The sequence below is a fragment of the Daphnia pulicaria genome, chromosome 4 (assembly GCF_021234035.1).
Source record: "Daphnia pulicaria isolate SC F1-1A chromosome 4, SC_F0-13Bv2, whole genome shotgun sequence".
NCBI classification, from domain to species: Eukaryota; Metazoa; Arthropoda; class Branchiopoda; order Diplostraca; family Daphniidae; genus Daphnia; species Daphnia pulicaria.
The window spans coordinates 1,854,806-1,881,438 of record NC_060916.1 but is presented as its reverse complement, the minus strand read 5'-3'; the positions used below and the strand labels follow the sequence as shown (position 1 = coordinate 1,881,438).

At 39.6% G+C, this 26,633-nt stretch overlaps 2 protein-coding genes, 1 non-coding gene and 1 pseudogene across 3 annotated transcripts in view; 2 read left to right on the top strand and 2 right to left on the bottom strand.

The window, feature by feature from the left end:
- Nucleotides 1-26,633, bottom strand: part of LOC124336181 — a 455,543-nt gene that overhangs the window by 146,619 nt on the left and 282,291 nt on the right. The window lies entirely within an intron of this gene.
- Nucleotides 1-26,633, top strand: part of LOC124336700 — a 580,524-nt gene that overhangs the window by 369,026 nt on the left and 184,865 nt on the right. The window lies entirely within an intron of this gene.
- Nucleotides 1,230-7,073, bottom strand: LOC124336019 (annotated as a pseudogene).
- Trnav-cac lies at nucleotides 12,202-12,274 on the top strand. The gene has a single exon. It is a non-coding gene; the product is annotated as a tRNA-Val (tRNA).

Here is a 26,633-nt window from a genome sequence, read left to right as displayed (position 1 = left end):
TCGTTAATAAGAATTTTTTTAAATTTTAACTTAAGCTTAGATGAGTACACGATAATAAAATTAAATCATAGGAGAGCACGAATCTAATCATCAAAAGACCAGGGAATTTGAATGCTGTGCAGGTCATCGACAGTTCCATTATGCCGGATCACAATGCCACGGTTTTCTGGAGCGCTGCATTTGGTGTTGTTGTACCACCAATCGTCAAGATTTCTAAACAGGATTTTTGTTTTAAATGCTCTAGATATGTAATTAAATTTTATTACACTACCGATAAATTTTGCGAGGAAAGTTGCTATTCAGTTTCTCGCACAAATCACAAAACGGTCGAGAAGCCAATTCTCCATATCCCGAATGCACCTGAAAATTAATTTTCGTACGCAATAAATGTAAACACTCAACTTAATTGTAATTAATTTGGTGTAAATTACCTTGTAAACGTCTTTCCACCAAAAATGACGGGAATAGTGTTTTTCATCTTTTTCAAGTTTTAGTAAGTGATCAGCTAACTCTTTCGGGTTGAACGACAGAGCATCAATGAACGAATGTGGTGGTGCAATCCGTTTGTAATCAGCTCCCCTGTTTAAAAAAAAATAATTAAAATTTTTAAAAAGCTTATCCAAATAAATGTCTTGTCCAACGTAATTAAATTAATACTAGAATTAAATTAAATATTGAAATTACCCGAAAACGATAGGCACAGTATCACGACTGAGCAGATCGAAAAATCTTTTCGTGACAAAGTCGTCACAAATGAAACGTTCGAATGCTAGAACGAATTTGTAATTCTCGGCCAACATGTCCAGACAAGGTAGAATAGCAGCAGTGGGTGTTCCGTTCGTTTCCGGACAACTTTTAGTGCCACAGGGTCCGTAGCTATCTACTTCAATGTACTCCTGCACATAAAAAATGAAATAATGGTATTGCACGCTACTTAAAAGACTTTATTGTTGAGGTAATAAAATATTATTTGGAAAATACTACTCTCAACTCGTTGATGTATCCTTCCCTTCCCGTTTGCTCTTGGATCCACAGCGAGCCACGTACCAGCCGACCAGCTTCTTCTTTTTCCAATATTCTCGCATTCCAATTCTTGTGCAAACATTAATTCATTATTTTAAAAGTAATTAAACGACTTGATGAGAAATTTTTACGTCTTACTGGGAAAACGTATTTAAAAAAAAACTTGTCCCCCGCCAAGACAATTGGCACAATAAAAACGAGTGAAATAGGAGATTTTTCATGTATCAAATCGTACACACACATACACTCTCACATATATGCGCATATTTTTGGACCAACAAAGAAAACACACGGGAGAAATAAACGAGGGGCAGGGAAACATAGGGGCGGCAGTTTTCCCATCATTACTTATCACATTCTCGAGATGAATAAGCCGGGACAAAAAAATAACGAAAAATGGTTTAACGAATTTTAAATGCCCAGTCGGTTGCTTGCAAAATAAAGGGTTGTGTGGATTTTACTTTTAATAACGAAATATTGTGGGGACAAGATAAAGTAGGAGAATTAAGAGAATTCTCATAGTCGGAAATATTTTAAATGCGTGCAAAAATTGAATAATAAAGTTGTGGTAGTTTTGTTAAGATTTTCACTTTGGGGGGGGGGGGGGAGATGGGGAGGGAAAATCTAATAAAGAGAAAAAAAAACTGCGCACTTTGTGCCACTGGCCCCGTTCATGAACGAAGTACGACAAAATGGGGGGGGGGGGGGGGGGTTGGAGATAGAGAGGGCTTGGCCATGCCCGCCTAAGCTCACAGCTGTGAGATCAAAGAGGGACGATCTTTCCGCGAAATGCCAAAAAACAAAACTTTAACAATCAAAAAGGAGGGAGAGATAAAGAGAAACAGGGAGGGCGGATGGGGGGAGAATTTTCCGAAAAGAATCGGTCGCAAGTTGCGCAATCTACGTTCGTTTTTCTTCTTGTTGTCGAGTTTGTTGGGGATGGGGAATACATTTGAAAGTAGTGGGACACTCTCTCGGTACAGGAATTGCGATTAGTTGATAATAATCTGCTCCGGATCAGCATCGATAACATCAAAGCACCCTGTGCCCATACGTGGTAGCTGGCCTAAAATGATATTTTCGGACACACCGCGTAAAGGGTCAACTTCAGCATGAGCAGCTGCTTCCAGTAGCACATCTACCGTTTCTCGGACGGTACATCTCATCAACGCACCAGTGTCCTAGAAAAACAAACACAAAACAAAACAAAACAAAACAAAACAAAACAAAACAAAACAAAACAAAACAAAACAGATTAGGGAAATTGATTAGAGAACTACAATAAAACAAATTGTATTTACCTCTCTGTTAATTTCGCGAGGAGTGATGGCCATCGAATCACCCTCGGAAGTAATGACGTCACAAAGAAGAGCCAGATGACGATGGTTGACGTCAAGGCCGTAGAATTGTAAAAGAGTTTTCATTTCTTTCTCTATGGATTTTCGAGCAGCCTCGATACCAAGAACAGCAATAATTTCACAAATGTCGTTTGAATAGGTACGAACAGGGTCGACATCACGTTCGCTCAACACTCTCATCAACTGCGTACCGTCCGTTTCGAGGATCCATTCGGGGATTGCCTCAAACTCGCCGGCCTCTGTGACGACAATTCGCTTCTTCTGATCAGTTTATGGCAAATGCATGTACACTTTGTTGATAGATTCAATGCCCTGTAATGTCATGTCAGACAGCATGTTGGCTTCGATGCAGCGCAAAAACACATCATCTTCCATCTTGTCAACTTGTTCTTCTTCGTCGCTACTGTCGCTGCTGCCGTCGCTATCCATGATGAAATGGATCCGAAGGACCAACTTTTCGGCGTTGTCATCGCTGAAGATTAGTTTGAGAGAGTTGCCGAACTCGGCATTGACTTTTTCAGCAATCTGCTTCATGGTCAACCGCTTGTCCGTCATACGCTTTCGATCAAGTTCGTAACGCAACAACCAAGGCGAGAGTTGATTAGGATCAAAATCGGGCATTTCGTAGTAGACATTGACGAATTCCTGATCTTCCAGGATGACCGTGTTTCGAGGATTTGGATCGTAGTAGATGGCTGTGTTCGCCTTTACCATTCGCAACGTCGTGTGCTCAAGCCGACACAAAACGTTTTTAGCTTTTTCGGCATCGCGTGCTGCTTCTCCCATCAAGAAGACCGTCATAGACGGGGTTTTTGGACTCTTACTGATGTTGATAATTTCATTAAGACGGGCGACACCGAGTGTTGCGTTCTTGGATGACACACCAGCAAAATGGAAAGTGTTGAGCGTCATTTGAGTGGCAGGTTCACCGATAGACTGGGCTGCGAGTGCTCCCACCATTTCACCAGGTTGAGCTTGCGCTTGCCGGAAACGGGTTTCGATCTCGCCGATGAGCCATTCAAAGGCTTCCGATGAAAGACGATATTCTTCAGCTAGTCGCTTGGAACACAATGTAGAGCGAACTAGGCACTGGAACAAGAGCGTGGCATTCTGATTAGCTTGGATGCTCAATTTATCTTCGCCAACGACGATGACGCATTTGGCTAGCAGGTCTCTAACGCCTTGGATAACACGAAGTGGACTCAAATCTGTCGGTGCTCGTTTGTTGATGTGGAACTTCTTCTGGACGTTCCAAATCATGCGCTGCAGGTTACAAGGCAACACCACTTTGTTCTCGCCAGTAGGGAAAATTTGACGTAGAGCCTCGCGATCTTTGTCCAACTGCTCCCATTCGTGTTCGATTTCGGTGATGACTTCCGCGCTACTGGTCAATTCACGCGTGATTTCTTCATTAAACATGCTTCGAACATAGGGATCGTTGCTTGGTTCAAACTTGAAATTCTTTTCGATTCTGTATTCGAAAGCTTTACGGTTGGCATTGTCTGAAATTCGACGGATTCGCCAGAAAGCCCGTCTTCTCCATAGGAAAGCTGAAGAAGCTGGCCGGCAGAGTTCCGTACCGTTCCGTCGTAGTGGACCATCACAGACTCCATAGCTTTGATGAGACGTCGCTGAATGTAACCAGAATTGACGGCTGTATCGATGAGACGTTCACGACCACCCATGGCATGGAAGTAAAACTCGGAAGGTGTCAAGCCGGCAAGGTACGAATTTTCGACGAAACCTTTAGACTCGGGACCGTAATCGTCTTTGATGAAGTGGGGCAAAGTCCTCTTGCGGAATCCAAAGGGAATTCGTTTACCCTCGACGTTCTGCTGACCGACGCAGGCAATGACCTGAGAGATGTTAAAATTGGAACCACTGGAACCAGCTACCGCCATGGCCTTGAGGTTATTGCACTCTGACAAAGACTTCTTAGCTGAAGCACCAGTTTCGTCTCGGGCGTCGATGAGTATACGATTCACTTTATTTTCGAAAGTATGTCGTAGAGTGTTACCAGGTGTGGGTTCAAGCTCATCATTGTGAGACTTTTGAATGACCTCTATCACGTCTTCTTTAGCCTTTTGGATGGTAGCCTGAATTTCCATATACGTTTGATGATCTGCTATTAACGTGTCTGCAATGCCGATGCTGTGACCCTCGTACAGCAACCAGTTGTTGATGACCGTTTGAATGTTGCCGTAGAATCGACCGCATACTTCGTGACCCAATTCCATGAAAATAATGTGCAGCAGAGAGGCGGCAGAGTCACCGAGCGTCTTTTTACATAGAATGCCCATGACCAACTCGCCATTTTCGACCATGACTTTGGTGTCACCAGGAGAGATCCACTTGTAGGGCCCTTCGTCTTCATCATCAGGATGGGTAGAATGCGTTCGCATCATGTTGACAATTCCAGGGATGATGAGAGTGAACAACTGCTTGCCTATAATCATTAAAATAAATGTTATTTGCGATTTAGCTTAGACGTCATAATTAATCATTGAATTACCTGTCCACTGAGGTCTCGGTTTGAGAATGGCTGGCTGAGGCATCTTGCCATTCCAAGTGGGGAGAAACATGAGTAAATTCATCATCTGCTCTTTCTCGAGGAACACGTCGCGCTTCGTCATCTTACTCGCACCTAGAAGTGCGTCTTGGACGATTCCCATAACAGGTTTATTGGCCTGGGGTGTGATGATTTGGCGTGAAGTGAGGAGAAGGTTTTCAGTTTCAGCACGCGTCTCCATACTTTGAGGAACATGCATGTTCATTTCGTCACCATCAAAATAGGCGTCGTAGGCGGCAGCAACGCTAGGATTCATACGAAACGTCGAAAAGGGGAGCACTTTAACACGATGTCCCATCATAGATTCTTTCCGCAACGACGGTTGCCGATTAAGAACGACAAGATCGTCATCCCGAATATGACGTTCTATCCTATCACCACATTCCAGACCACGAACGTGCTTGGGGCGAAATCTCGGACCTATAAGTCTGCCGTTTTTTTTAATTATGTACTTGGCTCCAGGATGCTGCCAGTCACCTCGCTGGACTAATTCTCGCATCTCGTCGATGTTGAAAGACGTCACGAATTCAGGGAAGGTAATTTTTTGTGCGATATTTGGTGGCACGCCGACTTGGTCGATACGCAGATTGGGATCAGGCGTAATTACTGTACGAGCCGAAAAGTTTACACGCTTTCCCATCAAGTTACTTCGAATACGCCCGTATCTCCCTGCAAATAGAAAGAAGAAAATACGTTAGATATTATTTTAAAAAAAAAAAAAAAATCTAAAATGTATTAACTTCCAAACGTTGTTTGAATGACACGATCGGAAGTCCCGATTTCAACTTTGCAACCGGAAGGCCTTCAAGGACGTCATTCTTCATCATTGTGGCAACATGATTCTGAAGCATTCTAATATTTTCGGCAATGATGTGGGCCGCAGCACCAGATTGCACGTTGCTTTGCAGCTCATTGTTTTTATCACATCGGCCAATTTAAGTGTAATGTCTTCTTGGGTTGCCCCATTCTCAACTGCAGGTCGAACAGCAAGTGGGGGTACAGGCAAGCAAGTGAGGATCATCCAATTCGGACGAGCGTATGTAGGATCCATACCGAGGATTGCACACTCTTCGTCAGAAATGTGTTTGAAAATCTCCCAAACACGTTCAGCTGTCAAAACTATTTCCTTTTCTTGAGAGTCTTCATTGACGTGTTTCCACACGCCAATCATCCCCAATCCTTGACGACGAATTATAGGCTGATACCGACCACATCCAACATGACATGTTTTTTCTTCTTCTGATTTGTCCTCGTCTTCTCCAATATAAATTTTGCAGATGTTTATGCCTTTGCAGAGATCATATACATGAGCCAAACGTTTTCGAGGTTGCCCTTCGGAGTTCACCAAAATCTCCTTGATTCTTGGATTATTGGGGCTCACCTAGGGAATCACGAAGTAAATATTAAATTAGAACTTAAGATACAAGTTGTATGCAGATGTTGGACTATACCAGAAGTTTTGAGCAGTAGAAACACACACAGCGAAGAATTTTGATGGTCTTCATGAGAAACCCAATATGAAAGACTGGTTTGGCAAGATCGATATGACCAAAATGTCCTGGGCATTCTTTCAGAGTTCCTTTACAAGTTACACACCTTCCTGACTGATCAATTACTCCTAGTCTGGGATCTGTGAGCCCACCCAAATATTTGGGCTTTCTTTCATATTCTGGAAAAACTACGCCGCCATCTGTAACAGACATCCTTCGGATTTCATCTGGGCTCAAAATGCCAAATTGAACCTGTTTCACCAGTCGGATGGTGGCTTGCGAGTCTGATCCTAAAGTATCCATGTCTGCAGCAATTCCACCCTACATTGAGAGCAATAAAATAAAAGCACAAAAAAAAGTTAAGAAAACTCAATAGATCATCGTCCGAATTTTGTAATCTAGGTTATGGTTCCACTTCCATCTCAAGAAAGCTATCGAGAACGCTTTCATTCGATGATTTCTTTAAATTTCATTAAAAATTGGTTACGCAAAAAAATGTAGTACCGTAGGCACGGAAAAGTGCGGTGGATATCAACAAAAACAAATGTAAATTCCAACAGAATGAGAAAAAAAACAGATATTTTCGGAAACAAGTGTACGATGCTTCCCCTGAACAATGGCGGTCTACGTCCGACTCGAAACTGAAACGTTTGAACGTATTTTCCCTCCCCCTTTCCTAAAGAACGTTGCCATGTTTCTATTTTTGTCTAGAGGTTGAGGATGTGAGGACAGAGCCGGTGAGGATGTGAGGATGAGGGTTTTCGGGGTTTTTAATCGTTTTTAACCCCAAACAAATTGCAAGAAGCGATTTTGTCATCATTGTTCATATCAACTCTTTTGATATGATTCGGTCCCGATAGACGAGATACGATACGAGATATTTGAAGGATCTAGCGGAGGTCATGCTCCTGCTCCAATGGCCCAAGCTATCATGAAATATATCGTGGTAATTATATTACAAATTACCGGTTTCAAAAATGAGAGGGAATACTCAAAATGTCGCCGGCCAGAGAATTAGATCCAAGATTTTACGACTGCGCGAATTAAATGTCAACCTTTGAAAAACGTAAGTATCATGACACTCATAGGGTAGTGGTTAGAGCGTCTGATACAACCATTGATGTATCGACCGGTATCGGCCAACGCACCTTGGTTTATGGCGGTTTAACGTGTGTAGATTGTTGGATTATAAGTCCCAAAAATTTGGTTAACAGAGTGTTCAGCTCGTCCCTGATCATGTGATGTGAAGGTACGTCAGTGTGCAGCAAGTGTCTTTACCTACCCTTTTTATTTTGTGGTCACTTTATTTGGACATTTATTTATTAGTAATTTAAAGTTGGGCTCCATTGGGCCCCATACCCTTGTAAGCTGATTTGTTAATCGACTAACAGGCCAGCATTCAGCTGTGTTAGTGCCTTAGTGGTTCAAGTCCTTGGTCCTTGCACATAGAAAACTTTTTTTAAGCCCTGATTTAATTTTCAATTCAATTATTTTAACTTTATACGTTTTTAGTGTTTCTTGGCTGAATAATTAATTCTAATTAATGGAAAAAGTTAACTGAAATTTTGGGTGAACAATTTTGAAGGAGGCAATTAATAAAGCTTGAAGATTAAAATCGGATTAAAATCTTGGATGTAAAATCGGTTTTTCAACTCTCTGATTTTAAACTTTAGCGGTATAATCTCATTAACTGGAATTCAGATAAATCTAATAAAGCTTACCAAATAAAATTACTCTCTGCTTTTGTGTGGGGATAGATTTTGATGTCTCAACTGCTGTCTGTCTTTGTCGGTATGTCTTCTGATCTCAGCTTTCAGAAAACAAAAAAAAAACTTGGGACAAAACTTTACGGCCGAATCCCGCCGAATTCAACAGCGTGCTGGCTCTACCATCTCCTCTTATTATACCATGGCTTTATTATATCCCTATCAATATATATAATATATCTGCTCGTCCCAAGTAAGCATATAGCTTGTGAAACCATTGACGAGATGACCGTCAAATTTTATCATTTTCTTAACTTTATTTTTAATGACCATAAAATCGCATGAAATAAGTTTTAAAAAAAAGATAGTAAAGGGTAACGCAATTTATTGCGAGCCCGAAGGGCGAAGCTAATAATCGCATACGCAGAAAAAAAAAAGCCATGTCACTTTGTCTGTATGTATGTATGTATGTATGTAACGCTCCATAGCTCGGGCTTTTTACGACACATTTCAGACTTTTTGGTCTTAAAAATTAGACAAAAAATATGCGGTGCGACCAGAACAAAAATAATTTCATTTACTTAATTAGTTCTCCTGTAATTAATGAAAAACTGTTAAAATAATTGCTTAACGACTAGTGACATCTGGCGGTGGCGACTACAACTTTTTCACCTTAGGTTTAAATTTCACTTTCCACTACATATGTAAGTGTCATTTAATAACGTGTTAAGTTTAAAATTCATCCTTCTCGTCGAATAATTTTTATTGAAATATATTCGTAATGGATGGTTAAACATGAGTAAAATAATTTTACGAATATATTCCGCCCAATCAAATCACCACCAGATGTCCGTAGTATCGCCGTGATGACGCAATCTTTGATGTCCCATCCATGACGCAACAACCAGATTTGCATTTATGTTTTGCAGTTATTTGACTAAAAGATGGTTATTTTTAAATTCAATTATTGAACTTTATGTGTAAAAATTGGAAAATAAGAGTTAAGCAAACTAAACGTTAATAACTTGCAAGGATATTGAACTGTGACAGAAAAATACCGTTTTAAGACCGAAAAGTCTGTGAAGAAAAGTGTGAACTGTGAATAAGTCCGAGTTAACAATAGGCCCTGAATTTTTCATTTAAGACAGTTTTCAACTGGCTTACGATTATCCCTTCGCGGCGAGCTGATAAGCTTGCTTTTCTATCTTTTATTTTTAGAACTGTATTATTCATCCTGAACTTTAAATGAAAAGAACATAACCTTTAACCCAGAGGGGCGGATTTCAAATATTTGTTTGCTTTTTTCAAACATGAAAAATTATACCATCTTGACAGGCATCACTGCCGCAAGGGCAGCAAGTCAATTGACATTGACACTCTTCGCAAAATAACAGAGTCTTGCACCTGAATCTTCCCGTGATGATATCCTGTCCGCAAATCTGGCACAAAATGCTATCGACGCCCAATTTCCAGTGAGCGATGAGAGACAAGATGAGCGTCGGCATGAAACGATGGTACCACCGTCTTGGCTGATAAAAGGAAATAATGGCATCATTTTGACCGCGATCGAAACACGGATGCTTAATTTCTTCTTCGGCTAATTTTTCTACCACAACGCTCCTCTTACTACGTTCTTCGTTGATTTCCTCCAGTGTCACTTCAGTTCTTTCCTCGCCTCTTTTGGGTATAAGAAAATCGCATATGCGGCACATGATGTAGTCCGACTTGCTCTGGTACAGTCCAATCAAGAAATAGAAAAAGGCCAGTAGAAACAACATGACCCACGTTCGCCAATCGACCGGAATGAAGGCCGTATTGCAGGCTGAAGAATCGGCGATCTTGCAGTATTTACTCTCGAGGCTGAAGCCGCCCAGGACGGCCCGCATCAGAACGGCGAACATTCCATCGCCCTGGACGTTGAAGACGAACCGGGCCGATCCATAGTTGGGCACGACGAATTGGATATTCATCAGCAAATGATGCAAGTATTTGGCCGACTGCTCGAACCAGAAACAAAACATGACTTTGACAATCAAGCGGACCGATTCGGCGAATCGCGATGGATAGTTGTACATGATGTAAATGTAGTCGAACATGACACGGGTGAATGACGTGTAGTATCGTCCTTTTTCTCGTCGTGTCAGATGGACGTTCCAGCGTTCCATGATGGCTCTGCTCAGGTAATTGTTGCAAAAGTAGAGATTGCGTCGGTATTTCAGCAGGAAAACGGTGGCGTAGATCAGAGATAACAGGACGAGTGACAGACACAAACCGGCCAGTCCCCAGCTGATGAAATGACGCAACCACCAAGTCCATTTGGAGGTGAACAAATCGAAACCGGCCGTCATCTCCAGCAGGTCGTTGTTGACTTTAGGTGTCAGCGGGTCGATGATGATTTCACGGGCCAGAGTATCCAGAGCTTCTTGATAATGAGCGAATGCTGCGCCAAATGCAGTGGTCTCATCAAAGTTCATGGAACAGAATTTCTCCACATCTAGCGAATCCAATCGTAGACACGAATAGTGTCCCAATTTGAAGCAAGTATCGGTGACCAGGGCGACGAAATCGACTAAAGGGCCGAGGTTGAAAGTCTCCGTTCTGCAAGTGCCGTAAATGAAGTGAAAACATTCACCTTTCCACTGATTCTGTTTGATCTGACAAGCTGCCTGGAGAACGTTGGTGAATGCTTGATCCCACTGGGCGAAGGTGCTCATTGGTGAAGGTGCCACTTGGCCAAACGTCTCGAAGATTTCCCTGTTCAACAGGTGAGCGCTTTCTTTCATAAATTCAATTTCTTGACGGTTCTGATCGCTGAGTCCAAAGACCTTCTGGAACATTCGGAAAAACGGCAAGAGAAACACTTTGACGAGGATCAGTTTCTCGTCGATGTAGAGGCCCATCAGGCAGATTATGTGGATCACAATCGAGCCGCAGTTGATGAAGATGCTTAGGATAGGTCCGAAAAACAATTGGGTTTCAAAGACGTGCATAATGCAGAAACCAAAGAGCGGGATCAGCAGTTCCATGGAGGTGAGGACGCCGATGGCCGACAGGTAGAATTTCGGGTACCACGGGGTTAGTGCGAATAAGCCGATAGCCACAAAAACAGCCATGACGTAAATGTTTTCAAAGTAGAGGTGGATCATGTAAAAGGCAGCCGATGTAGCGAATCCTATGAGCACGTTCAAAATGATGTTGTAGATGAGCTTACCTGCCCGGCTGAGGTATAGCCCTTGAACGAAAAACAGTAGAGAACACGCCAAACTGCCCACGAGAAACCAGTAAACATTCCATCGACGAGTGATGAGCGATAGACGACTGACATCTTCGATGGCGAGAACCAGGAGGTTGCCCAGTGATCTGATTTTATCCTGGACACCTTCGAGTAACCAATGGAGGGCTCTGATGGATCTGTCCCAGATGGTTGGACGGCGGTTGATGGGTTCGTCGTCGCTGGTTTCATCGCACGGCATTTCCCAGACTGTGCGAGATGAAACTGAGAAAAAGTCGCCGGGCGGTGGTAATTCGTCGCAGTGGGGCACCGGTTCTCCTTTGCTGGTGATGGAGATGCGGTTGATGTCGCAGACGGTCATAATCGTTTCTCGTTCGAATGAGAAATTCGACGATGAAGCCATCGTCGCTGGTAGAAAGGCAATCAGCATGCAGTAAATGATTGGTAACATTATGCTGGTTTTAGTTGCTTTAAGAATGAGTCAACAACTAGTAGACAGCAGCGTGAACTGAATTACTTTAAGATGGGTCGGCTGTAGTTTATATAGACGGTGCTGGGTCTCCCGGTGTTGGCAACGATAATTTGCGACCATTATTTTCGATTTTTAGTATTGCAACTTATATTTGAATGATTTTTATTAGTGATTTCAGTCATTAAATTTTATTTCCAATATTGTTCTGCTATAATAGTCGTAAATATTTGCAATGATTTATTTATTATTACTTCTTTAATCTCTGTCGGTCAGTGCGTCACCATTCTTGACTAAAGAACAACGAAAACCGATTAGCAAAATGATAAAACACTACAGCTCTGATAATTGTAAGCACTTGTAGTGTAGTGGTTATCACGGCTGTCTCACACACAGCAGGTCCTCAGTTCGAACCTGGGCAAGTGCAATAAGCTTTATCTTTTCCCAAAATACGACTTCGAATTTTTAATTCGGAAAAATTCAAGTCCAAGTTTAAGTTGATTAATAGTTTGATTAAAATTGGAAAGCTTAGGAAATAGTATCTCATGGCCTATCCTATTGTTTGAACCCCACGGGAATAACCAAATGAGCTATACTTTTATTTTAGGGGGCTATCTTTTCCTTCCAAATAGGTACGGCATGTTAAAAAAAATACGAAGAGAAATTTGACCTTCTTTTTCAAGTTTTTTCCTTTGTGGAAATTGTCTCGGAAAAAGATTTTTTGGAGGGGAATAAGCTAATCAGTTACTGTAAAAATGAAAACCGAACTAATATTTTTCTGTCGGCTAATGCTTTCTTAGTAATAGCTTTATTTTGTAAAGCTTTTCTTTTCACTTTAGGGCAGACGACAAGGGGATAGGTGAGAAAAAAAACATAATGGCTGACGCAGGTGAAAGTTAGAGAATGAAAAATATTCCGTTTCCTCACCCATCCCTCTCAGTCCGACAATAATCGAAATTTCAGCACGTTACTTTTGTATTCAAGGCGATTTTATACATGTATCCGTGTTCCGTGCTACAGACATAACACAATGTCAGGAATTCGAACTCGGTGGAATCTGGAATTAGAATAAAGTCTACGTGTGACCGTGAGTCTTCTTAAAACGGTAGTAAGGGCTCCATATTTAGATACACCTTTAGGCTGTTGAGCAACGACAAATGCTTTTGAATTGATTTGTGAATTGATTTCTGTTTCCCGATTAATGCACACTCCGCAAGAAACCTAATGAAGTTTAAATGCCGTATAGGAAACACGCTAACAGTAGTTTACGTTCCAGGCTATACTCTCAGCAGCGTCTACGTTTGAATGGTGTCATAATATTATATAATTATTGCCAACAGGCGGTATCATTAGGTATTGCCAAAATAAATATTACCCAACATATCTTGTCAAAAGCAAAAATAAAAATATTGCAAGTCAGCCCAAGTTATTTCTCAGCCTTTATTGACAACCATATCCTATTCGTCTAGCTGCCACCTGTTACCTGTGCGTTTTGAGTGCGATATTGAGACCCGAGTGATTGTCTTTGTGCGACATTTTTGCGCGTTTCTCTGCTCAACGAGGCGATGGTGGTATTTATTTCAGTCCATCAAGTTCCCCCTTCATTAACTTTCACTTTCAGTCGTTATCTTGGTCAAGTATACAATGGGACAGAGCACTATTTAACTGTCGCACCTATAGTGTAGCGATTATCACGGTTGACATACAACAGGTCCTCAATTCGACCATGGGCAGGTGCAGTTAACTCGACTTTTTGATTCAGTCATAAAATACTAAAATATTAACAGCTCATAATAAATGAATTATTACGAACGTTGATTCAAAATTAAGGAGAATGGAAACACAAAATAGAGATTCGTCGTTAATAAGAATTTTTTAAAATTTTAACTTAAGCTTAGATGAGTACACGATAATAAAATTAAATCATAGGAGAGCACGAATCTAATCATCAAAAGACCAGGGAATTTGAATGCTGTGCAGGTCATCGACAGTTCCATTATGCCGGATCACAATGCCACGGTCTTCTGAAGCGCTGCATTTGGTGTTGTTGTACCACCAATCGTCAAGATTTCTAAACATATTTTTTTTAAATGCTGTAGTTATATAATTAAATTTTATTACACACCGATAAATTTTGCGAGGAAGGTTGCTATTCAGTTTCTCGCACAAATCACAAAACGGTCGAGAAGCCAATTCTCCATATCCCGAATGCACCTGAAAATTAATTTTCGTCCGGAATAAATGTAAACACTCAACTTAATTGTAATTAATTTGGTGTGAATTACCTTGTAAACGTCTTTCCATCAAAAATGACGGAAATAATGTTTTTCATCTTTTTCAAGTTTCAGTAAATGATCAGCTAACTCTTTCGGGTTGAACGACAGAGCATCAATGAACGAATGTGGTGGTGCAATCCGTTTGTAATCAGCTCCCCTGTTTAAAAAAAAATAATTAAAATTTTTGATAAGCTTATCCAAATAAATGTCTGGTCCAACGTAATTAAATTAATACTAGAATTAAATTAACTATTGAAATTACCCGAAAACGATAGGCACAGTATCACGACTGAGCAGATCGAAAAATCTTTTCGTGACAAAGTCGTCACAAATGAAACGTTCGAATGCCAGAACAAATTTGTAATTCTCGGCCAGCATGTCCAGACATGGCAGAATAGCCGCAGTGGGTGTTCCGTTCGTTTCCGGACAACTTTTAGTGCCACAGGGTCAGTAGCTATCTACCTCAATAAACTCCTGCACATAAAAAATGAAATAATGGTATTGCACGCTACTTAAAAGACTTGATTGTTGAGGTAATAAAATATTATTTGGAAAATACTCTCAACTCGTTGATGTATCCTTCCCGTTTGCTCTTGGATCCACAGCGAGCCACGTACCAGCCGACTAGCTTCTTCTTTTTCCAATTTTCTCGCATTCCAATTCTTGTGTAAAAATTAATTCATTATTATTTTAAAAGTAATTAAAAGTTTTGATCAGAAATTTTTAAAACGTCTTACTGGGGAAACGAATGTCTTATTTTCAACGGCTGGTCCAGCAGCTTCTCGATCCAGCCCCTCTTCCAGGTGATGTCGGCATTCTCCCGGTAAGAGATTGTCCAGTTGAAGAAACTCCCGAAATGGTTGTCACGCTCAAAGTAATTGCGAGGGTAGCACATGGGGGGATCGTCGGTGAGCAAAACGAATCGCTGAAATCCTTGGCGGCCGTGAATTTTCGGTAGTTCGCACAAGTTGGTGTAGAGGAACACGATGGCATCCGCTTGTTCAGGAATCACTTTGGTTTTGTTTTTCGACAGGACGCAATTTGTGACCTTGCACCCCATACGACTGATATGAGATAAGCGGAGATAAGAAAATATGTCATTAGATCTTAACAGTTTTTTTCTCTTATTATAATGTCAAAATAAACAAATCAGCTGAGCCTTTAGTAGATTTACAATCTCCAAAATAAATTCTAAATGTTTTAACTTAATTTGACAAATAAATCAATTAAAATTACCTGAAAGAAGAGTCGTCATCCAACGTGAAACCAAAGTCGCCGTACCACGGATTCCACATGAGAATTGTTTTCACTTTTTCAGATTCCTGAAAACTAGCCGATGATTGATGCTCAATGATGTGCTTAACAATATCCAATTCTTTAACTTCAGCATTTTCCGTTTCATCGATTGTCAGCTGTTTCAGAGTGAAGACGTTGAACAAAAAGAAAAGCCACAGCGGGTAAAGAACACGATGTCGATTGAGTTTGTAAAACGCGTTCTGAAATCTACGTCTATTATCTACAGGCGTATCTTTTCTTCCACTTTTCCACCGCGTCTCGTTTCCTCTTTTTTGCTGCGCGAACCTCTCCTCTTAGAGCGTTCTGCGCCTCTCTATCCCGACGTATGAGGGCTTCCTCCTCGTCGAACGGAGCTCTCTGCGCCGGGGTTAGGAGAGTCGAGGGGTTAGGAGGCTTCTTTCTCAAGCCTTTCCGCCTTTAAGATTTCCCACTTCGTCTTGGGCTTCTTGTCCTCGGCCAAGACAATTGGCACAATAAAAACGAGTGAAATAGGAAACATAATTTTCATGTATCAAATCGTACATACACATACAAGCTTGTAATAGTTGGGGATTTCAATTTTCACGTTGATTCCACACTGAATCCATCGGCCTGCAGTTTTCTCGACCTGATCGACTCGTTCGGTCTTGTGCAACTAGTCAACGTGGCGACACATGACAAAGGGCATACTCTAGATCTAGTTCTTACTCGCGCCTCCGACGATCTCAGGAATGATCAGAGTGAACAGCTGCTTGCCTATAATCATTAAAATTTATGTTATTTGCGATTTCGTTTAGACGTTATTATTAATCACTGAATTACCTGTCCACAGAGGTCTCGGTTTGAGAATGGCTGGCTTAGGCATCCCTACAAGCTGTCTACCGTAAATAAAGTTGTTTCAATACAGTTTGTAAAACCCGTTTGTTGTCTTGTATCTGGTTTTGCAAACCCGTTTAGATACGCCTATAAAGCGCAATTAAACTGTCTTGAATGAAGTTCTAAAACGGATCCAAATGCGTTTGACCAACCCCTAAATAAAACTAGGTACAAATAGGTTTTAAAACGGCAAACGTAAACGGAATTTTTTAGCGCTTAAGGTTAGTATTTCCAACGATATATTACCGTATTTAAAACTGCTAATAAACTTCTATTCAAATTCCTACCAGCTCGCGCTAATTTTCCGACGCAATAATAAAAAAGCATAAAATTTATTGTTACATTGTATTTGTTAGATAAGACAATTTCAATAACATGGTAAACCTTTTAACAAAATAAGTGAACGATAGTCAATTAAGGGAATTCAGAGACAACAGAGAGTTGGTTTTGATTCACATGGGATAAATGAAACATTTTTTCCTTCCACATTTACTGATTCGAAATACTTGTGCCAATTCTTGAAATTAAATTGACCGTCGTCGTCACAAAAGACTTCCGTAGTCCTCCTAGTCCTTCTTTTTGAACAAGGTGTGGCAGTTGACACGTCAGAATCAACTTCCATTTGCTTCGGAATAACCAGCATTGAAACCTGAAAATAATATTGAAATTCATGAACAATTATATATGCTTTAAAATAATCTTTGCATTACCTTTCCTGTAATCACCAGAAGAAAATTGCACTTCCCATTTCAATTTTACTGAGGATGATTGGTCATCATCGGGTCATCATTCAAGATGTTCCCACAATAAGCTGAGATTTACTGTGAAGTGTCTAACCCTAATAAGAGCTTTTCAATAAGACTCTAAATAAAGCATAGAATATTATTACATTTCACTGCACGTTTAAAATATAAAAAAAAAAAAATACTTTTGTCTTGTAGATTTCAAACTTTTTCCAGTTTCCACTCAAGGTTGTGGTCGAATTTCGTATTCTAGGTTAATGTTCAATATCAAGGTAGCAGCCATGGTAGCAACCTTTCTTTCGTTGATTTCATCAAATTTCATTAAAAATAAGTAACACAAATAAAATAGTGTGTTACCGTAGGAAAGGGAGAGTGCAGTGAAAATCAAGAAACAAATGCACTTGCCAACAGAATAAAAAAAAAAAAAAAACGGATATTTTTGGAAATGTACAGTATCCTGCAAAAAAATCCGAACAGCGATTTTTTTCAAAACAGCCACCTATCTATATTGCGGGGAACTCCCTGCAAGCTGTCTACCGTAAATAAAGTTGTTTCAATACAGTTTGTAGAACCCGTTTGTTGTCTTGTATCTGGTTTTGAAAACCCGTTTAGATACGCCTATAAAGCGCAATTAAACTGTCTTGAATGAAGTTCTAAAACGGATCCAAATGCGTTGGATCAACCCCTAAATAAAACTGGGTACAAATAGGTTTGAAAACGGCAAACGTGTACGGAATTTTTTAGCGCTTAATGTTAGTATTTCCAACGATATATTATCGTATGTCAAACTGCCAATAAACTAATATTCAAATTTTTACCAGCGCGCGCTAATTTACCAATAAAAAAAAGCATGAAATTTATTGGTCCATTGTATTTATTGTTAAAAAAGACAAGTTCCATATAGTGTTACACTTTTGAACAAAACAAAACGGAGAAATTATTTTCAAATAAAAACGTTAGACGTCAGCAAACAATCGAAAGATCAAAACGTAAAACGTAAAAAGAGTCAGCAAAGGATGAAGTTGAAAGGCCTTCGGTTGGATTGCTGAATATCAGCAAACTAATCTTTCGTCAGCTTCCACCAACGGATTCCGTCTATTGAATAGTGGCGAGGGATTAACCTGAAACGAGAATGGAAGTGACTTTAGATTTTTTAAATATCATGGAAGTGTAACGACAGCAAGCAATACCTCTAAATAAGAGTGGGTCCATTCCAAGGATATGAGGATTGAATATGTAGCAACCAAGGGGTCAACAAAAACCCTTTTTTGACCATGGTGTTGGCTGTGATACACCACCATTGCACCCTAAAATCTCCTTGTTCGCAGCTGAATTTCTGTCCGTCTCCTCGATCCTTTTCTCCATCGTCCCCCCGTTACGTCGTCTGCACCCCCACCGTTGCCAGATTTTACCCCTCTTTTTTACCTTTTGCGCCGGTGCGCCACATTGGCCTTTTATTTTTCTCGAAAGGACAATCTGATAGCTCTCAGTCAGTCTAAATGCAAATCTAAAGCAAAATCAAAATTAGAAATAAACCAAGAATAATGAAAACTATTTCAATAACCTACAGATCGCTTTCCATCAACACACATGATAGCTTGGATGATACACGAGTAGTGGCAAGTTTGAGAATGGTCAACAAAAACCCTTTTTTGACCATGGTGTTGGCCTTTTATTTTTCTCGAAAGGACAAACTGATAGCTCTCAGTCAGTCTAAATGCAAATCTAAAGCAAAATCAAAATTAGAAATAAACAAAGAATAATAAAAACTATTGCACCCAACAGAATGAATTCAAAAAATGCTATGAAAACATAACTTGCATTTCGTCTGCTGTTATTGAGCCCAATTGTTGCATGAAAAAAGGGGGCACGTATGGTGTTCCCCGTATGTCGGTAAACCAACAAAATACACACACACACACACACACACCACCGAAAACTACACACACACTTTGTGTTTGTCATTGTTTGAACAGGGCCGTTGAAACAAGAAACACACTACCCCCAACAAATCCTCCGGAATCGCCTTCCATCAACACACACGCAAATATTCACCAAAATATTTCAGTTGGAACGCCTTCCATAAACACACACACACACTAATTAGTTTGTCGACACACACAAAATTTAAAATCTATATATAATAAAAGAACAAGCTTTTGTGGGAGGAGCCTGTGTCTGTCACGGATATTTGGGGGGAGGAGCCTGTGTCTGTCACGGACACAAGCTCCTCCCCCAAAATGGAACATGCCCAAACATGCCCATCGGATGTCGTCGCCGTGATGACGCAATCTTTTATGACGCAACATCACCACCAGATGTCTATAGCATCGCCGTGATGACGAAATCTTCAAGTAAGGTACTGGGCAGATTTCCCACGTTACAATCTATTACGGGCAGATGATTAAGCTACAGAAAAGCGAATAGCAAAAAAGTCCGACTTTACGCTAGACAAAAGTTCCCCGGAATTGACCGGGGCTCAGGTTACTCGTAAGAGATAATAAAAAAACGACCGGCAGCAGTTCCTTCTCGCAACTTCGCCAACACGCGACTGATGGCCGCTATCTCAGCGTGGTGTGGTGGCGCTGGTATAGACTAGACTCATCTTCAAAGACGTTGCCACATAAATACGATTTCTAATTGTGTATAAATTTTTATCTCGTTTTATAAACGGCACGATAAGCGTTTATAAATCAGCTTGAGCAACATGAAATAAACAGCGTTTTCCATTCTCTAGTGAAACGAAGTTTTAAACGCGTTTGACAAGATAAAAATAAAACTGCACTGATGTGTATTTTAGACGTTTAAACTTTCAGTCACAAGATACTTTTATTACGTTTTTGGGCCGTTCGATTCCATAAACGGAAACCTAGAAGGAAGACAGCTTGTAGGGCTGTGTTTGGCTTCTAGCCCAAATTTAGGGGGCAAGGAAGAAAGCGAAAGGTGGGAAGAAAGAGACCCCCTCCCTCCGAAATAAAAAATATGATATGAAACCAGACAGGCTGTCTGGAATAGCCTTAGGCTAACTGTCAATTTTTGGACAAGTGACAAGACAAGCAAAAAGCTACCAAATCTTGCATCAAAGCGGGAAAAATTGAATGGAATCACTTTAAGTCACTTGTCTAATAATCGGCAATGAGCTTAAGTTGGTTGAATCAATTTTTCGCGCCATGAAAATTTCAGACAGCCTGTCTGTTCATTCATATATTTTTTGGAGGGGGGAGGAAGAAGACATGCCCAATGGCTAATTATTCCTTTTTGTTTCTTCCCACCTTTCGCTTTCCTCCTTGCCCCCCCCCAATTTGGGCTAAAAGCCAAACACAGTTCTCCGTAATATTGATAGGTGGCTGTTTGAAAAAAATCGCGTTCGGATTTTTTTGCAGGATACTGTACGATGCTTCCAAGCTTGCACCTGTCGTGTGTGAAGCCTCCTATGAATAACAATTGCGGCGACACTCGAAACGTTTTGATTTTTGAACGTATTTTCCCTCCACCTTTCTTAAAAAACGTTGCCATGTTTCTATTACTGTCTAGCGAAGCGGTTGAGGGTTTTTAATCGTTTGGGTTTTTATTTTTTAATTGTACCTTGTACGTTTTATACGGTGTGTGTGTGTCCGTTCAGGTATATTCACACGACCGTGTTATTCACAAAACATGTATCACTTCTTTTATTCAAACAATCAAGTTTGCTACACTTGATTTTTTTAATAGTGCAACGACGACCCATTGCACCAACAAAAGCCGATTTGCAGATGTAGCAAGACATAATAGCAGAGTAAAGTTTCACGATGATGATGACAGGAGAACCAGGTATCAACTAGAGAAAAAACAACATTCGAGTTCCCCAACCTTTTTTAACCAGCGCTGCCAATTGCATATTTTTATGTTTTGGCCGAATTACATATTTTTTGTTTTGGCCGAATCATACAAAAAAAAATACCGTGGCCGAATAAATAAAATACAAAAGTTTTTAGCCGAATGCGATTTTATTTCATTGTTTGATTCGGCCTTTGGCCGAATACAACATAAAAAAATGTAGAATTCGGCCAACGGCCGAATCATATAAAAATAATTACATGATTCGGCTAGAATTATTGGCCGAATCGTACGGATACCTTATTTGTACCCCAAGCCGCATAAATGGCCATCTCTTCTGATCGGGTTTCAACCGACAGCAGCAACTTCATTTGGTTATCGTTACAATATGTCATCTGGGACGCATGATTTCTCTATTACAAAATGAAAGAAGAATCATAACAGTTTACAGTGGATATAGACGCACATTATTTTGATTATTTGATGGACTCACTGTTATTGTGTTTATAACGCAATAGCAAGAGATTGCGTCTACAACTCGGCCGCTCGGCTACAGCTACAGCCATACAAAATGTTAAAAAAAATGTGAAAAACGGTCATTCCACGATAAATTACATTCATCTTATACTTTTTGAATTTTGAGCCTTAAAGGAGAAGTTGGCGTCTTCTAAAAATCGCACGATGGCCGTCGAATGTGTTGAGTAGAGAGCCTGTGATGACAATAGAGGCAAATAGAGGAGAATGGGAGAATATTCGTCTAGTCCGTCGTGAATCTGCAAGTATTTTCTTTTGAGTGAAAACGGGAAACAATTTTTTTTTTCGTTCTTCGTAACAAAATCTTGCGCCTGTTTGAAATTTCCATCGCCAATCTGAAGTGTAAACACGAGAAAATAATTTTCATATAATTTTCATGAGTTTTGACTCGCCAGATGCAATTTGCTTGTTGCGCAGCGTCAACCTTAAAAATAAACGAAGAATGAGCAAAATAGTTGACATTGGTCGCATGCCAACCTCCAGTACAGACCTGCGGCGAATGGGGCATAAACTGAACGGATTCTTTTTGGTGAAAGTATCGAAGAAGGTGGAGTGGCGGTTTACTGTAAGTTTTATTCTAATGGAAAAGCTACGACATCTTCACGTGCAGTTACTGATTATATTGATTGTCTCAGATATTGTCTGATTCTTTTATTTGCAGCTTTGTAGAGAAGGATCGGATATGCCGACGGCAAAACAGCGCCCACCCATTTCTACGTACAAACAAGTTCTTTATTCAACTGACTTAACACTCCAATTCCGTTCAATTTGGCGGTAGTGGCCAATCATGAATTTAACATCAGGAATATTCACGGCTAAGCGACGGGAACTTATTACTTCTCCTTCACGGGAGTGGCTATTCATTTGATCGTATGCTATTCATAACCCGTGCTCGTGACATTAATTAAGATAATAATTACTCCCTGTCTGGGATCCATGAGCCCACCCAATTTGGGCTTACCAGCATATTCATAAATTTCTGTTATATGTAATGCCATCTTCTGTGACAGACATCCTTCGGATTTCATCTGGTCAAAAGAAGAATTAAAACACAAAATAGGAAAGCGGAAAAGAAAAATTGCTGGTATTCTTACTGATGCACAAATGTTGCTTAAAGGGCAAGACCCGCTTGGCCGACCACTAAAAAGGGAACAAACGGATCCTGGTACACAGATTCCCGCATCACCACCGGGACTCGGCGACGTATACAGGAATCAAAGGTCTCGAAAGAATTTTCCATATTAGGGTTGTAGGTAATTGAAATTCGATTAGCGAGGCCGCCGAAGGGTCTCTATGTACTTCCGGGTAAAAATCGATTATTGAAAATACTTGTACTAAAACGTACTAAACCTTAAACGTCCCCAAACTACCGAGGGACAAACGGCCTTCTGATGACTGAGCATTTTCTTCTTTAGATCAACATCTTAGGCCTATAATACAGAAACACAATTATTATTAGCTTAATATTCTATAGCTTCGTGAAATGGTGCCGAATGGTACATATTAAATAAACTCTACTCCCTTTCATTGGGTTTTGACACAGCCGGACACGCATGGTTAAAATTGGATATTTAATTCGTCCATTAAAATCTTGAATTTAAAATTGACATTTACACTTTGTTATTTTAAATTTTAACCTCATCAACCTGAATTCAGATTCATCTGAGGTCTGTTGTGTAGAAATAGATATATTGATGTGAATCAAATGATACCCAACGTTCAATAGGCCTGCATTAGACAGTTTTAAATATGACGGACATATTATGCCCTAAAACTATTAAATATTTCGTTATCGTTATGTTACAATAAATTTCCGGAATAAAAAAAAGACGTGAGAGGGAAAACTCAGAATGTCACGGATCGGGGAATTAGATCCAATATTTTATTGCGAGCCCGAAGGGCGAAGCTAATAATCGCATACGCAGAAAAAAAAAAGCCATGTCACTTTGTCTGTATGTATGTATGTATGTATGTAACGCTCCATAGCTCGGGCTTTTTACGACACATTTCAGACTTTTTGGTCTTAAAAATTAGACAAAAAATATGCGGTGCGACCAGAACAAAAATAATTTCATTTACTTAATTAGTTCTCCTGTAATTAATGAAAAACTGTTAAAATAATTGCTTAACGACTAGTGACATCTGGCGGTGGCGACTACAACTTTTTCACCTTAGGTTTAAATTTCACTTTCCACTACATATGTAAGTGTCATTTAATAACGTGTTAAGTTTAAAATTCATCCTTCTCGTCGAATAATTTTTATTGAAATATATTCGTAATGGATGGTTAAACATGAGTAAAATAATTTTACGAATATATTCCGCCCAATCAAATCACCACCAGATGTCCGTAGTATCGCCGTGATGACGCAATCTTTGATGTCCCATCCATGACGCAACAACCAGATTTGCATTTATGTTTTGCAGTTATTTGACTAAAAGATGGTTATTTTTAAATTCAATTATTGAACTTTATGTGTAAAAATTGGAAAATAAGAGTTAAGCAAACTAAACGTTAATAACTTGCAAGGATATTGAACTGTGACAGAAAAATACCGTTTTAAGACCGAAAAGTCTGTGAAGAAAAGTGTGAACTGTGAATAAGTCCGAGTTAACAATAGGCCCTGAATTTTTCATTTAAGACAGTTTTCAACTGGCTTACGATTATCCCTTCGCGGCGAGCTGATAAGCTTGCTTTTCTATCTTAACTGCTACGAATTAAATGACTACTATTGAAAAACCTAATTATGTTGACGCTGATAGGGTAGTGGATAGAGCGTCTGATATATCCATTGATATACCATGACCGAAAGCACCTCACGGACTCATTGTACCATGACATGTAACTGGATCAAACCAATGATGTTCAGAGCAGTCTGTAACGAGCTCGAAATGTTAAGTCATTAGAAGCGAAGGCACGGCAGTGTGCATGTGTCTCTCCATAGGCCTACCCGTTTAATTTTGTGGTAATTCTAGTTTACTTAAATATTTATTTTTTATTGCGAGCCCGAAGGGCGAAGCTAATAACCGCATACGCAGAAAAAAAAAGCCATGTCACTTTGTATGTATGTATGTATGTGTGTATGTAACGCTCCATAACTCGTGTGTTTTACGACAGATTTCGGACAATTTGGTCTTAAAAATTACACAAAAAATATGCGGTGCGACTAGAACAAAAATAATTTCATTTACTTAATTAGTTTTCCCGTAATTAATGAAAAACTGCTAAAATAATTGTTTAACGACTAGTGACATCTGGCGGTGGCGACTACAACTTTTTCACCTTTAGTTTAAATTCCAGTTTCCACTACATGTGTATAAGCTTGTCATTTACTAAACGTGTTAAGTTTAAAATTAATCCTTTTCTTCGAATATTTTTTATTGAAATATATTCGTAATGTATGGTTAAACATGAGTAAAATAATATTACGAATATATGCCGCCCAAATAAATCACCACCAGATGTCCATAGCATCGCCGTGATGACGCAATCTTTGATGATCCAACCATGACGCAATAACCAGATTTGTATTTAAGTTTTGCAGTTATTAAACTTAAAGATGTTTGTTTTTTAAATTCAATCCTTGAATTTTATGTGTAAAAATAGGAAAATATGACTTGAGAAAACTAAACGTAAATAACTTGCAAGGATATTGAACTGTGAATGAAAAATCTCACAGGATTGCAGTTCCGAAAAAAGTGTTGATACGCTTACTGGCTTCCTAAAAGTGCACATCTGTAAAAATATTGTTTTGACCCATGCCCTTTGGTAACCATTACTCAGACAAATCAAAATTTCGCGATAGAATTTTTTCACAAAATTTCATAGAAAAAACATTGAATTTATAGAAAAATTCTGAAAAATTAGGATGGCATTTAGCAAAAAGTCCGACTTAACAATAGGCCATGAATTTTTCATTTAAGACAGTTTTTAACTGGCTTACGACTATCCCTTCGCGGCGAGCTGATAAGCTTGCTTTTCTATCTTTAATTTAAACTTGGGCCATGGTCTATCTCCATCCGCTCCCATCCCCTTTGCTTTTTCGTTGGCGCGAGAGTCAAATGTCTACCTTTGAAAAACGAATAATTATGTTGACGCTCATAGGGTAGTGGTTAGAGCGTCAGATATATCCATTGATGTATCGGCCGGGATGTTCCAACGCACCTCTTGATTCTTTGTAGCTTTAACTAGTCACGCATTGTTTGTTAGAGTAGTCGTTTCGAGTTTGAACATGTCATGTCATGTTTAAATGAAGGGACGCCAGTGTGCAAGTGTCTTTCTATACCCGATTAGTCTATATTGTTGTTTTTTTTTTCAGTTTCCTTAAATATTTATTTATTAGTAGATTAAAGTTGGGCTCCGTACTCTTACATAAGCTGATTGGGTAATCGACTGGCCAGCGTTAAGCTTTGTTGTCAGCGGTTCAAGTCCTTGCACATTGAAAACATTTTTTAAAACTCTGATTTAATTTTCAATTCAAATATTTTAACTTTATACGTTTTTAGTGTTTCTTGGCTGAATAATTAAATCTAATTCATGAAAAAGTTAACTGAAATTTCGGGTGAACAGTTTTGAAGGAGGCAATTAATAATTTGGTTAAAATCTTGGATGTAAAATCGGGTTTTCAACTTTCTGATTTTAGCTGGCTCTACCATCTCTTCTTATCATACCATGGCTTTATCCTTTATCATATCCCTATCAATATCTGCTCGTCCTAAGAAAGCATATAGCTTGTGAAACCATTGCCGAGATGACCATCAAATTTTTAAATTTTCTTAACTTTATTTTTGATGATAATAAAATCGTATTAAATAAATTTAAAAAAAAAGATAGCAAAGGGAATTTATTAATTTTTAGAATTGTATTATTCATACTGACATTTCAAAGAAAAAAGCCTGCAGGCCAGAGGGGTGGTTTCAAATATTTGTTTGCTTTTTTCAAACATGAAAAATTATACCATCTTGACAGGCATCACTGCCGCAAGGGCAGCAAGTCAATTGACATTGACACTCTTCGCAAAACAGCAGAGTCTTGCACCTGAATCTTCCCGTGATGATATCTTGTCCGCAAATCTGGCACAAAATGCTATCGACACCCAATTTCCAGTTTGCGATGAGAGACAAGATGAGCGTCGGCATGAAGCGATGGTACCAACGTCTTGGCTGATAAAAGGATATAATGGCATCATTTTGACCGCGATCGAAACACGGATGCTTAATTTCTTCTTCGGCTAATTTTTCTACCACAACGCTTCTCTTACTACGT